General features: G+C 34.6%; 1 protein-coding gene across 2 annotated transcripts in view; it reads right to left on the reverse strand.

Annotated features, from left to right (window-relative positions):
• Positions 1-15696, reverse strand: part of LOC124632125 — a 55097-nt gene that overhangs the window by 20453 nt on the left and 18948 nt on the right. Inside the window, exon 1 of one of the 2 annotated variants that reach the window (XM_047166804.1) lies at positions 7521-7734. The exons of the other annotated variant lie outside the window; for it this stretch is intronic. The gene's annotated coding sequence lies outside the window, so the exon portion shown is untranslated. Of the gene's footprint in view, positions 1-7520; positions 7735-15696 lie in introns of those variants that run through there. 2 annotated transcript variants of the gene reach the window in all.

Consider the following 15696-nt stretch of genomic DNA (forward strand, 5'->3'; position numbering starts at 1 on the left):
ATTAAAACCTACATAGGCATTTATAAATATAAGTTGAGGAAAATCTGCGTTACTTAAGTAGAACTTCGATCCTGCTTGTGTACGTAACAGCTTAAATCCTATATATTAACTTGTACATACTGTTGACTGGTATTAAAAGTTATTCGAAGAACGAATACTTTCTTTCCAAGAGACAGTTACATCTATATTTGTATTGTGAGGATCGGAGCTTGAAATTGTTACGTAACGCCTTTGGGATAATTCAGTGCTTCTATGAACCTTTAAATGTTCTCCGTCTTACCACAAAAACTTTTTAACGTCAGTTTAAGACTTGTCTAAAAAAATGACAAATTATGACGTTGACATATGGTTCATTTTGGAGCCACATTTTTTTTAGACAAGTGTAAAACAGTGGTTAAAGTTTTTGTAGTAAGGCCATCTAAGTTTATCTTTTGTTTTAAGACGTGCACGTTAATTTTCCCGGTTCATAAGTTTTCTCACAGATGAATTATTGAACCGTGATATAAAAAGAAGCCTGTATTATTTTGATGTAGGTGAAACGTAATTTTAGTTTCATCAAAATCTATTTAGAGATTGAACTTGAAAGAATAAAAAGCATAAAGTTTATTTATATACCTGCATTAATCTATACTGTTTCATCATTGTTTATTCTTTCGAATTGGTTTATTCCATAACTCCCTAGTGGATTTTTCTTCCATTTAACGGGAGACAACTGCAAATAAGTTTAATGGATTACGGTCTAACAGCCGACCATATTTCGTCCTTATCATGGACAAAATGGACGAAATTGCAAGATAAGACTGTTACTGTTGATCACAAAACCCATTAGACAATTATGTTTTCAAAGAAGCACTTGTACTAAATTGCTGGTATTTAGCATCCAACGATGTTTAATATAGCTTGGTACGATCACCAACAAAAGTCAATTTAGTATCTAAAATAACGAAATAACTGAAGTCTAAAATATCCAGTAATTATCTGTCAGACTCAACAAAAATATGGGTGTCAACGTTGTTCATCTTTTGCATTCAAGTTATTGTTTGATTTTGCATTTATTTTTGTTGGTGACTGTATCTAAAGTAATAGCTACCGATTTCATATAATTAACTAACATTTATTTCATTGGTGGTAAAGCAAAAGCTATCTTAGAAGGAGTTTTACTACCGGGCAGAATTATTGTAACAAACGACAGCAATTTCAAAAAAGTTGATACAAACTACATCAATTTCAAGAATGTGTTGTAAAACGTTCTAGTAATGACCTGGCCCTACATACCATTTATTACTAATAAAACAAGTCATTCCTTTATTTTCTTTGCCTACAAATATATGTAATCTCACAGAACCAGCGACATTTAGAAAAACAATTCGACAACATTATAGGAAGTCGGAAACTCACATCGACCAATTTCACCAGCTTACTACTCAAATAACAAATATAAGTAAGCCGCTTTGTCGCTTGAAAGCGTGTTTGACCGAAATAAAAGTTTAGCCTTAATCCTGCTGAAGGCCAAGTGGTCAATTAATTCTGTCAAATCAAGCTGCGGTCACTGCTTTTGTACCTACAGTATAGGTTCAGTAACAAAGATAAAGATCGGCTACGTTTTATTTGGTTCGTTGTTGCCACTAGGATAGGGAGTCAGAATGTTTACTGAACTATAAGTAGGTACCTATTTTATTGAGCAAAGAACATTGTCAAATATATCTATTAGATATCTTCTCTGTTTTATTTCTATTACCGTACCTATGTATATTCAAAATTCGGTAGCAAAGAATTTCAGAGGTGTTGTCACGTAAGGTAAGAACCTGAATTTTCATATCATATGTAATACTTACTACTATTACTTACTATTGGTAGGTACTGAGCCCTTGTACCCCGGAATCTAGGCATTCTATATCTATATATCTAGGGCTTTTTTTTTCCGACGTTAAAAATAATCAAATGACCCCTCCCGCTGTGGGTTAGCAGCGGTGAGGGAGTGTCAGACTCTTACTGACCAAAAACCGTCGTGTTCCGTCATAGGCCTTTTATGTACCAGGGCCGCGGTATCTCTTTCGAACAACCCGCAGCCCATATATCTAGGGCTCAGTTAAGAATAAATATAGGGTTATGTAACTTTATTAATGTGTAAAGAATATTGTGACTTTGTCCTGGACTATGTAGAAGCCAGTAAGTCTGACACCAGTCTAACCAAGGGGTATCGGGTTGCCCGGGATACTGGGTTGAGGAGGTCAGATAGGCAGTCGCTTCTTGTAAAGCACTGGTACTCAGCTGAATCCGGTTAGACTGGAAGCCGACCCCAACATGATTGGGAAAAGGCTCGGAGGATGATGATGATGATGATGTCCTGGACTATGTGCTATACTTACTAAGCATACATGTCTCAAGTCTCAAACACTACTCAATAGGACTTTACAAATACGATAATTTTACAAATATTTTCTCCACAATATAAGTTACAGAGTAAATCTTCTGACTCAGTTGCTATATAACCCACCATTTAAGGGTCGTTTGCCTTCCAAACGAGGGTTATCGCTCTATTCACCCTCATAACCTGCCTAATATATGTGTTGTACCAACAGCCTTACTTTTGTGACAAAATACTCCCGCCTAATAAGATTGTTCTGGATTCTAGGCTTCTTTGTAGAGGTATAAGCGCCTTGTTATAAGCATAGGAATATGACATGTGGAGAATCTTGCTCAGATTTTTAGAACAATCTTTTGTTATTAGGCTAAAGTATCTCAAAACCCAAGAAAATTAAATAATGCTGTATATTTTTTTTTTTTTTTTTTTACCAACAGCTTTGAGTGTTATGAAGTCTACTCTGCTTATTTATAAAGATATTGTCAATGTGTAAAAGGACTAGGACATGTGATCCAGATATTTTAAAAAATCTGAACAAAAAAAATTGCTTTATGCTATCTATCCATACCAATTATCAAATTTTTTAGTTTAGGTTTTTAACTGTAAACATGCAAATAAACTAGCTCATTAGCATATTCATAAGATCTGTGATTTTCGTCTTTATTCAAAAAATTTTTTTCCCTAATTGAGAAGAAAGAAGGAAGACAACTTGAGGAAATCTGGACTATCAAGTTTGAAATTACCACCCCACATACTTAGAGCTAGCGTGGTGGTTACCGCTCAATCCTTCTCCCTGTGAGAGGAGGCCTGTGCCCAGCAATGGGACGATAACACAGCTGTACCATAACGAGGAAAAACAAAGCATAAGAAACTTAAATATAAGTAAATAAGATAAAAATTCATGTAACTGAAAATTGCCCGCTTTGTTCAGAACTATATGAAGATCAGCGTCGCTGTTTCAATATTTCTTTCGATTTACTTTTGTTTGCGATATAATATTATTACGTGACGGTCGAGTTTTCCGTTGTTTGGCTTTTGTTTCTAACAAGATGATTATAAAACTTGGTCTTTATGATATGGCACTTTGTAAATATTTATCAGAAGCTAGTATAAACTAGCTGTTCTCCGCGGTTCCGCCCGCGTCCCGAGGAAACTATGTACTTAATTCCCACATCTGGATAAAAATAAGGTTTTCTTAGTCCTTTTACTAAATGACATTAAAGAGCTATATACTTTTGCCATTTATAATATTTAGTAAAAATTGTTTATTATTAAAATAAAAATACTTACATGAATACCAGTACCTATCTGATTTGCGCTTTGAAATACATTTTTAGTAAAATAAAACTCGAAGTTATAAATACCCGACATTTTAAAGGTAACAGTCCAATACTGCAACTGAAACATACCATTAATAAATAAAACAACATTCCACATACATTTTCTATGGCTTACTCATGAAACTCTCGAATCACGTATACACAAACATACACACATGCACGCATGACTGCCACCAGGCGTCGACCATAAAAATATTTATCCTGATGCCAAAATATTCTGATGAGGGTGACCAAGTTTTGCTCGTATTTTTTAAAGACATTTTGGGACGTGGTGAAAAATAATTTAAATTATAATCAGTATGTCTTGTCTCAAGTGTGTAATATTTTTGTATTTTTTGAACCATTTAAAACCATTTAAATGGTTTAATTTTTTGCCACCTTTAGCCATTTATTTAGGACTTACTTTTAATAAAAAATTAATTTTATTTCACGCTATTAAATAAAATAGAAATATTGTAATATTAAATTAAAATAATATTGAAATAGAAACATAATAATTAACCACTGTGCAAATCAATTCAAAACAGTGCAAAAAAAGGAACCTTATTCCTTATTTTTGACAAGCGTTGACACAAATTGCGCAATAAAGACTTCATCCGTACTGACAGGCAATTACCCTGGCTTCTGTTGAGATCCCCAATCAGCATAAATCAACCCTTAGGCTCGTACCACACTGAACGTTAAATATTTTCACGGAATTTCGAAGGTTCCTTAAGGGCATTTCTTTCACGTAGTCGCTTTCAATTAATGCTATGAAATTTCTAGGGTTTCTTGTATCGATAATGTACCCTTTTCGGATAGTTTTTGAGGTAAAATACAAGTGGGGACTTATTAGCAAGTTTATTGGAAATATTTCTCTATATTTTTTAAGAACCTACCTACTTTAGTAACCTGACTTTCTTCTACGTTATAAATCTCTGAAGACCTTCTAAATTACGATCAAACAAACGACGGACCTTTTGCTGAATATATAGTAAGTTTGTATCATAACAAAACCTTTGACAGTTTACTTCTACTACATCATTATCCTCCGAGCCTATTTCCCAACTATGTTGGGGTAGGCTTCCAGTCTATCCGGATGCAGCTGACTATCAGTGTTTTACAAGGAGCGACTGTCTTTACTTCTACTACAATCTTGTACTAATAAACAAAGTGTAAATGATCTGTGTTGCAAATAACGACTGACTTCCTTGCGCTACAAATCACCATAAAAAGCATTCAAAGATTTCAAATGTACTGCGGCACTCGTCACCTACTGAACTCTGTCACCGCATAACTATAATTTTCATTTCAATGCCAACTGTACTGGCCACATGCCAAGTGACGTCATGAAGTCTAGACGTGACCCAAACACGAAGAACATCCCTGGAGAGACTTGGATTAATTTTGTACTACTTCGAAACTCGTGTAGTGGAATCTCTTTAGAAAATTCAGTACGTTTTAATGAGTTCACGACCTGTTCAAAATTTACTAAGATCATTCAAATTTTTTTTGGTATAATTGCGAATTAAAACAAAACGCTGGGTGGTAAAAATAAAGTGATGATGATGCTACTTTCGCAGAAGTTATTTAAAAGGGCGATTTTCATACAAAAAATCTGGTCTCTGAAAAATAACCAAATAATGGTCACCATACGGCTCGAGATCCGTAAACTTCAAATATCTACCTTCGATATCTCTACCTACTAAAGTTTGTGAGTTGTGAGGCAACCCCGTAAAACCTCTGTATCTACTGACCTGAAGAGTGTCCCGTTATTTAAGAGGTCAATCTTCCTGATACTGCTCGTACTTTCTATATCAGGATAGTACTATAAAAAACAGCTTTTTACTCATGAAGATCGAGTCAGTAAAGCGACAAAGTTGCTTAGTCTTCTAAGTACTTACAATGTTCTAAATTCTCTGTAAGTGATGGCTAGCCATAAAGTACCTACCTACTTAGTCCCGACTAAAGGCTGACCACACATCAGTCAACAGTATCTCTCACTAATCTCTTAAGTCTGTACCACCACTAAGTTGGTACTAAATTGTGAAAGCAAAAAGCTTAGACCAAACCACAGTCTACTTAACAAGTTTAAGCTCGGCTTTTATCAGACCTTTTTAGACACGATTTGGATATTATTGATAAATGTTTTTTTAACCTTTAGCACAATGTCTGGTTTTTGATAAAATACGCGATTTGTCGGGTTATTACTATTTAGGAAACGAAGACGATATCTATACTAATATTATAAAGAGGAAAACTTTGTTTGTTTGTTTGTTTGGTTGTAATGAATAGGCTCAAAAACTACTGGACAGTTTTTAAAAATTCTTTCACCATTCGAAAGCTACATTATCCACGAGTAACATAGGCTATATTTTATCCCGGTACGGGCAGTAGTTACCACGGGACGCGGGTGAAACCGCGGGAAAACGGCTAGTAGTTAATAAGAGTATTACTTGAAACATGACGTCAGATAGTAAGGTATGGAAGACAAAGAAATGCTGCGCCAATTTCAAACAATAAATTAAAATGATAGACAAGGGATATTGTGGGGCAGAAAGACGGTCAGAGAAAATTCATTTATGAATTTTCACGAGATTTTCATTTTTTTTCTATAAATGATCACTTTTAACGCAAATAAATAAGACCTATGTTCAGCCAGAGAAGAGAAAAGCATAGCCACGACGGCAACTGCAGAATTACCGAATGCATACTACCTTACACCACACTAAAAACTCCTCTATTTATAGAAAAGCAAATCAGAGAAACACAGAGAAAAAACAGTATTTGCTCTTAGCAAACAACTTAGATATTCCCAGACTACATTACAGATCTAAATTAAGCTCAGGTAGTGCAAAGCCTGCTTAACAGCTTCGAAATTGTATTTATGCATCAATCGATCGTGACCTATTTACACGAGTTTCCTACGATGTGGGAAATACAGCCTGAATTTGTAGATACACGAGAAGAACCACCTTATGGTCTTTGGCACTTAAGACCCTGATTTATTTGAACTGAGAGTAGGTTTATACGATTTTTGTATAGCTGTCACCGGAAAATAACAAGATCCGTAAGTTTATCAATTTACTAGGAAGTTTATAAACTTTCGTATGATTCTAAACGGGAGATAAATTGTAATATTTTTGATAATAATAATGTTTTACGTCCACATTACAACCGAAAATTTTAAAAGGTCTGGATTACAGAACGAAATAACCAAGACATCAGAGAACTACAAAAGTTGTTCCCTTCTTGATTGATTTCTTTAGTCATGTCAATTACATATAATGAGAGATGGTGGGACAGATATAGTGATCAGGTAATTTTCTTAATGGACTCTTGTTGCTGACCGCGTACATTTTGCCATGGACTGACTTATATATGTGTAATGGCGAAGGAAAATTCAATGAAGTCTTCTTATATACGACTTCTTATATTCGACTGTTAAAACGATAGCAAGCAATGTTAGCACAAAACTTTGTTAATCTTGACTTGAGGGTTATTAAAAAAGTATATCGAGCTTTTTATTATAAAATTTTCGTCAGTCTGAAATGAAGATGAAAATATTTTCAAGAGTGCTGGAAAGAGTAATTTGAGCCATCCAAAATTTTTTCGGAATAAATTCTTTTTAGATTTTTGCCCTCATTATTTAGTGTATCTCTTTTATATTTTTGCAATCTATATAACGCCCAATTATTTATATTTCCAATTGTAACTAAGCATCATTAAAATTATCAAATACGTTTTATATTTAAGTTAACAGTGAGCAAATAATACAGTATACGTAATGAACTTGAATTGGCATAGAACTCAAAATTAACATCCAATTTACATACCTTTTTCGAAAAAGTAAGACACTATATACTATTTTATATTTACTGATATCCCTATCAAAATATCCAAGTTAAGAGGTACACCAATCTGTCAGTCACTTCACAAACTCCGTTCGTGAACCTTAATTCACATATGTGCATAAATATCCACTTATATCACCTACTATTTTCTAATTTTTCACTGAGTCTGTACAATTCTGATCCAAAACTGTTTCACTTTATACAAGCTGTTGATTTGCATCCGTGCCATAGTCAAGAACGTAATTATGCTAATGATTCTCGACCCAAATCAATAAGAAAATTGGTACGTATTTTTTTTTTGTCGGAATTCCGTCAACGTCATCTAGCCGTATTTGAACTTGACGCGTGTGTTACTGGCCTTAAAACCGTGCTGCGCCCTCACACAAACGCAAACACAAAGCATACGCAACGATTATTCATAATTTTCATTCATAAAATTGGATTACTTCTGAAATACTACGACATTACAATAACAAAAAAAGCAGTACATATTAGCTATTTCCCGTCCACTGTAATTCCAATCGATTATTTACGTATTTTATGACCTCCTCTTGAAGTATGGCACAAATGCAAATCAACACCTTGTATTATTCGTTTCGTTTGATAGCACATAAAACAGCACTCGACATGTCGGTTCCGCTGACGATAGAATAAGATAATTATGTTTATATTAAGCATATTATCAGTTTTTATTATAATAACAAGTCATTTAAGTTAAACTAGTTTTTGCTTGCGGTTTCACCCATCACCTTTTATTTATTTATTTATCTTCACTTTAAAAAGAGCGATGGCCTTATTATAAACATTTTTAGAGCAAAAAAGATGGTCGAAATATAGCCAGATAGTCTGATAAAACCAGTCTTACCAAGGGGTATCGGTTTGCCCGGGTTAATGAGTTGAGGAGGTCAGATGGACAGTAGCCCCATGTGATACACTGGTACACATTTGCATCCGATTAAACTGCAAGCCTGAAAAGGCTAGGCAGATGATGGAACAAAATAAGATATTTTTTGAAAAATAAATGTTCTTAATATTGCTTGTATATTTTATGTCAAGTTTTAAAAATTATACCCATTAACATTTAACTATGGATAATTGAAACTAAAACACAAATAATAGAAAACCGCAACAAGTGTGTTATTATGTAATTTTCTATGCATTGTTATCGGTTTAATTGTTATTGCTGGACATTTTAATAGCTTTTAATTTTATAATTGTATATCATGAAATTCCGATAAGCGGGATTTTTCTTCACGCCACAGATTTTTTTATTTGCTCACAAACAATATCCATAATACAGTAAGTACGTACAAAGCTTTATGTAGGTATAGTTATCGGCACGAATCTTGAGCTCTGACCTACATCTGCGCAGAAGTGATTTATTAGTAAAGAACCAATCCCGAGCGACAGCTATGACGCGATGCACTGCGGGCCAATCACCGCTTTACACCGCCCCCGCGCCTCACTTCATACCACAAAAGGGACCCAATAAATTACTTCTGCTCAGGTGAAGGTCAGAGCTCAAGATTCGTGCCGATAACTATACGAGTACCTCATACAAATGTCTGAAATCGTATTTAAACCTGTCCCTATTACATTATAATATTACTATAGTAAAAGCAACATTTTGTGAATGTATTTTGGTGGATCTTGCAGACTACTTTTTTCAATATGCGCTGATGGAAGCTACTACCGTATAAACGTAAAATAAAACAGACAAACATACTTACACATACTAAGGATTACTTAGCTTACAATCTAGCAATTAACTTAATTAAACCAGCAAGCAAATCTTAAGACCATCTTACGACTGGGCAAAGCCTCAAGAAAATGATTGAAGGATTACTGACTTAATGGCCATATACGGCCCAAATGGCATTGGCCTGAGGCCAACGTGTTAGAGTTTGGAATACAAAAGACATTATACTCAAGAATGCAGAAGTAGCAGAATGTGTCTTGCCAGAAACATTGTAATGATATAAAATTGTAATAAAAACTAGCTTATGCCAGTGTTTTTACCCGCATCCCGTGGAAGTTACTTCGTGCACACGTGAAATAATTTTTGAAGTCGGATCTGTAGGTCAAAAGATTAGCGCGTTCAAACAAACAAATAAACTCCTCTTAATCATATTACCTCTAGTATAGATAAGCTTGATAGTCAAAGGTTAAACTAGTGTGTCATAAAAGTTATATTTATAACAAAACAAGTACGAACTAAGAATTATACCTAAGTATGTATGTTATGACTGTCATAATTTGAATATACTACGAAAATTACAATTTTCGTTAAAGAGTTTGTGCCGTGCTTTTTTTTCAAATGGGGAATTATTTAATGTCCTCTCTGTCTCCTGCTGTGGGTGCAACATGAGGGAGTTTTAGACTGTTACTGACTAAAAGGTCTTTTATGTGTACCAGGGCCGCGGTAAGTCTCGAACAATCCCGTACCCCTGGCAGGCTTTGGCTCTGGTAGGCCCCACTTGGGTTTGCTGACTTCCCTTGAAGGCTGAATGACTTCAGTATTGTCGTTTGAGCGGAACAAAAGACGAATAAAACAATAAACTCAGTTTCTTTCATAATTAAAGTTTTTATGAAACAAAGTATCGTAAGCCTATTTAAGAAATACTTATTAATATGCCTTTTAACTGAAAGTTCAAAAGTCATTGTTATTAACCTTTTGTTAATTAATTAATAACGAACTATAGAGTACTTAGTCTTTACTGTAGAAAATGCCTTATTTCTATTTCATGAAGTTTAGAAAATACTTAAGTAATTTGCTGAATTACGTAATTAAAAATTAAGGGTTCTTAGTTGAAGAACTCTTAGCAATTTTGCCTTTTGTGAATGAATTTTAATATTGAGAAAAAGTTGTTAGAATTTTCAAATTCCTATTAAGAACTTAATTTTATTTCAAAATGAAGTATTGATATTAAGTATCTTAATTGAATATTATAAATGTGAAAGTTTTCGCTTACTAAATTGCTGAAAGGAACACATATAGATGCTTCTCCGTGTGAGAGGAGGCCTGTGCCCAGCAGTGGGTCGATAGAAAGGCTGTGTAACGTAACACACACAGATTGAGGTCTTAGTTAACATGACGCAAGTAAATCCGTGGGCGAAAACCAGTTTGAATTGAAAAATACCATATAACATTACACAACATGCGAATAACATAGTTAGTCGTTATTTCCTTCCCTTGAGGATAAAAAGAAACGCTAAGCGGATAACCGTTCACAAACTTATTGGAAAAATCGAGTCGTGAAGAGCGAATTTCCCCAAGGAAAAGACGGCTCAATAGTGTGTATGTAGGTTCTGTATAATTTTTGGTGTCGAATAATTGTGCCGTTGGGGCAAATTGGTTCTAGAAGATTGTGTGTGTGGCGAATAGGCACTAGGTGTCCAATTATCAGCGTATTTACTGTCCTCTCTTCTACCTTCTTATATACGGAAGAAATGAGCGATAAATCACCACGCTTCTTCAAGACGGATAGACTATAAAAACTTTCTGAAATCTAAGTCTCACAATTTTTTTTTTAATAGTTTATTATTATTTAAATAAAACTACTTTTATAGATTTAAAATACGTAAAGCAGATTTATTTAAATGCCCAATATTCGCGTAAGTGTCAGAAATGTTCATTAGTAGTTAGAAGAAAGAAAAGAAAAAGTGACCAATCAAAAGGGTTTAATTGGTAGCTTATTTGGAATCAGCCACCACCGCATATGGGACCATACCCCCATACCCATAATCTTTTCTGATTCTAGTGCTACTTGCAAACAGCTGGTGATATTTTAAACAACGAAAATTCTTCGCCATCAGGCTCATACAAGACACATTTGACAAATGTCTGGCAAGCCCGCGGAAAATCCCCAAGCTTGAAAGTGCCCTAATTAATTACAATCTGCGTTTAAGTGTTGACTTTACTCTGATGTAATTTACTGAGTCTTCAAAAATAACATTTAACGCTATCCATCATTTTTCGCAGTACCATCACATTGCGAGCGAAAAATGATTTTACGTGAGGGAAGTCAAGAAGATTTATGATCATTTAAATACAGTACTGTCTGTGTCATTAATGACTCCTTGCCTAATGTACAGTGAAATGATTTATTGATGGACCAAGGAATATTGAATTTTCCTAATGTTTACTTCGTTCCTATAGATATAATAGATATGTACTAAGTAATATCAGTGAAGTGATTTTATGAAAAAGTATTTTTATTAACTTTGCAGACGAATATCTTATATTTTATATATATATATATATATACTTTTATTATATTATATATTAATACTTTGAATATCTACTACAGCTTTATGATGTTCCTGTATTTAATGTGTCTAACTAGGTTATTTTTTTAGAAATTGTCGTAAAGATCGGTCTTTCAAGATCGTACTTTGATATTTATGACAATACATTGGAATATGTCACGTCGTGTTTTTAACAAGCTCAATAAAACAAGTTTTATTTCTATATTTGCTTCGAAGTTGTAAGTATTTGTATCGTAATTATCAAAGCAAATGTAACCATCAGGCTTTCAGCAATAATTTGTATGGAATATTATTCAAAGTTTTCTTGGCATAATGACAGTTCTTACACGGTAAACTATAAGCCAAAATTACCACTCAAAACAATCATTAATCATTGAAATAACTAGGGGTTATTTGGGTGACATTGAAAGGAATTTTAGAGGTGAACCAAGTATTGAAAGTTTTGTAAGTAAATGAAGTCTTAGATTCAGAAGTCAATAAGGTCCTTGACTTTTAAACTAGATTCATTTAGAAGGCTTTAAAATTAATACAGGCAACTTATTGAAAAGATAAACTTTCAGCCCTTGGAATAAAATTACACCTTTATACACACACATTTGTTCTCGTCATTTCATTCATATTTTATTTTAAAAATCTAACGGTACTGATCTGGATCTGAACTATATCTGCAGTTGTCTTCACTCTTCTCTTACCTTCAATCTTATCTCGAACCTTATTTTTAAAAAAATCCTTCTTCAAACACCATATTGTTTACTTTTAGGCTTCCGAAACATCCATTCAACACCCTGAATCCCTATTACAATCCAAAAATAACCTTTCATAAAAATGTTATACGCTAGCTTATAAAATATTAAAAAGGTACGCGAATTTACTGCGTTTTGCGCCTGATATCGGATACCCATTAGCTAGAACGAGTTTTCTTTAGTACAGGCCTGAAGGTATCTGGGTACTTTAATAACGGTAAGCGAATTTTAATGGATCCCTATGGTAATCAGGTACATAGTTTTGTATGGAAGGGTCATGAAAGGGATGCTACATATGTTTGGATTTTAAGAGACTGTGACCCTTGAGTTGGTTTCGGTGCTGTGACTGTGATTTTAGAGTTTGTTTCGGTATTTATTTTCAAGGTAGTCAGATAGGAAACACCGACTTCATCTTGCTTTTAACGAAAATTTGCCATGTAAACGTGTAGTTTATAACCTATTTGCAAAACAAAAAATTATCATTTGACCTACAAATATACATTTTTTCATAATATAACTGACGCACAAAGTTAGCGAGGTCTGTTAAGAGCCTAAAATTTTTCTTTCAGTTTGCGTAAACACAAATCATTTATAATGGTTTGAAATGAAAAACTTTGGCCCAAAGTTTTCGTATTTTCAAACGAGTTCTAAAGCGAATTTATGTTGGCTAAAAAACACGTAATTTCTTTGGTGTTTAAATCTTTAACGTGTATTTGACGGGACTCCCAAAAGAAGCTTCGACAACGGAACTAGGTAGGTAATTTGGTTGAAGTCGTCCAAAAAAGATTGCTTACAAATTCAATGAACATGTTACCCCAAATAAAATAACAAGAAAAAGGAACTTCAACATTTCACTCCAAGCTGCGTGTTTCGTTGTCAAACAAGATTAACTAAAAACCAGCCAAGTGCGAGTTGGATTCGCGCACGAAGGGTTCCGTACCATTATTTATAAAACGGACAAAAAAATACGTTTGTTGTATGGGAGCCCATAAAAATATTTATTATATTCTAGTTTTCAGTATTTGTTGTTAAAGCGGCAACAGAAATACTTCATCTGTGAAAATTTCAACTCTGTAACTATCACGGTTTATGAGATACAGCCTGGTGACAGACGGACGGATGGACGGACGGACAGAAGAGCGAAAACTACAGGGTCCCTTTTTACCCTCTGGGTATGGAACCCTAAAAAGCACCTAGTACAAGCAATACTTACATTGCAGAACTTCGCATTGATTTAATATTCCTACCTACAGTGCGTGCCTCACGCACCAACCAATTATAATTTCTAAGACCGTTTATTGCTTACCGCGGCCACGAATTAAATTAGACCTTAATTTCATGGGGTAGAGTTTAATTTTTAATGACGCGGTTCCGGGTTTAATCTCGTTGGCTTTTGTACGTAATTTTTGGGGTTAGTTGTATTTATAATTATAGCTGTATAATTTTGGGGGTTAGAAACAATGAGTGTGAATTTTACAGGCTTATGGTGGGATACACGAAATAAGGGAAAAGTGGTTTTCAGTTTTTGTTTGCTTGAACCCACTAATCTCAGACATCAGTAAATCTATTTGAAAAATTCTTTCAGTGTTAGATAGCCCATATATTGAGGAAAACTATTATATATTTATCCGGGTGTGGGAAGTTGTTCCCGCAGGATCGAGTAAGCTATTTAATAAATATTTAAAGCACAAAAATGAACTGGTTAATCGTCGATTTTCATTAAACACAGCTGTTTCAGAGAATACTGGCTGCGTAATATTTCCTTAATTTACTGCGTTTGTGCCATAAAAAAGAATAACGTTGCTCATGAATATGTAACAGTTTTCACGAATATGAATACAAAATTGCGAATATTGTGAAGTAATTTTAAATAAAAAATGCAAAAACCATTATTTATTTTATTCATTGCGTGTCCTGAAAATTTATTAACGAAGTCAAAAAGTCTTTTGACGGTTCTCTTTCATGACAAAATTAACAGGTGTCTGTGGAGATCTAAGAGGGTGGCCTATGTTCAGCAGTGGACGTCCTATGGCTGAGATGATGATGATGATGAATAATAAGTTTGTTTTTGAGTCAGTTTTGGCTTTTTGTAAAAAAATGTCATTATTTAATGACTTTTGGAACTACTACGCTTTAACTCGTATGACACAAAAGTTTAACTTGTTCAATAATATTTGAACAAAGTGTCAGCTCAATTGAAACGCATCACACACATAGTCACTAATTACTAACACAATTTTATTGCTTTAACTGCTAAACCATTTATCTTGCAATAAAAATAACTTTACACTGCAAGGAAAATAAAAAGGCATACAAATAAAACAATTTCAAACGTGCAGTGTCCACTTGATTGAAAACAAACGGACAAACGGACAAAACAAATATACAGATTGAATTGTTGCAGCTCCAAGCAAATATTGACGAGGAAAATGCGTACACTGTAGAAAGAATTTATTCAGTGTGTCTAGCCTTTTCTATTTAGATTGGTTAGGTGGGTTGGGAGAAGGGGTTTCCTGTAGGTGGAAAGAGATTGTCAAATCTCCGATATGCCGATGATACCGTTCTCTTGGCAACATCCATGGAAGATATGACTGAACTGTTCCAAAGACTCGAAACTGAAAGTGGCAACATTGGTCTCGCAGTGAACAGATCGAAAACTAAGGTGATGATAGTGGATCGAGCCGGAACACTAGCAAATGTCACCTGCAACATTCCTGGCATTAACATCGTCGACCACTACATTTATCTCGGCTCCCAAATCTGCAACGATGGCAGCTGTGTCCCCGAGATTAAGAGACGCATCGGGATGGCTAAAGATGCTATGACCCGTTTGAACAACATTTGGAAGAAGAGAGGAATTGGCATTAAAACCAAGATCAGGTTGACACGAGCCTTGGTATTCCCTATCTTCCTTTATGGAGTGGAAACGTGGACGATCTTAGCCCGAGAACGACAAAGGATAGATGCATTCGAGATGTGGTGCTGGAGGCGATTACTCCGAATACCTTGGACTGCAAAACGCACCAATGTGTCTATCCTGAATCAGCTCAAAATAAAAACCCGCTTGTCGACCATATGCCAACAACGCATTCTATCTTATTTCGGCCACACAGTGCGCAGAGGCGATGAAAGTCTGGAAAAACTGA

Source organism: Helicoverpa zea, chromosome 7, assembly GCF_022581195.2.
Source record: "Helicoverpa zea isolate HzStark_Cry1AcR chromosome 7, ilHelZeax1.1, whole genome shotgun sequence".
Taxonomy (NCBI): Eukaryota; Metazoa; Arthropoda; class Insecta; order Lepidoptera; family Noctuidae; genus Helicoverpa; species Helicoverpa zea.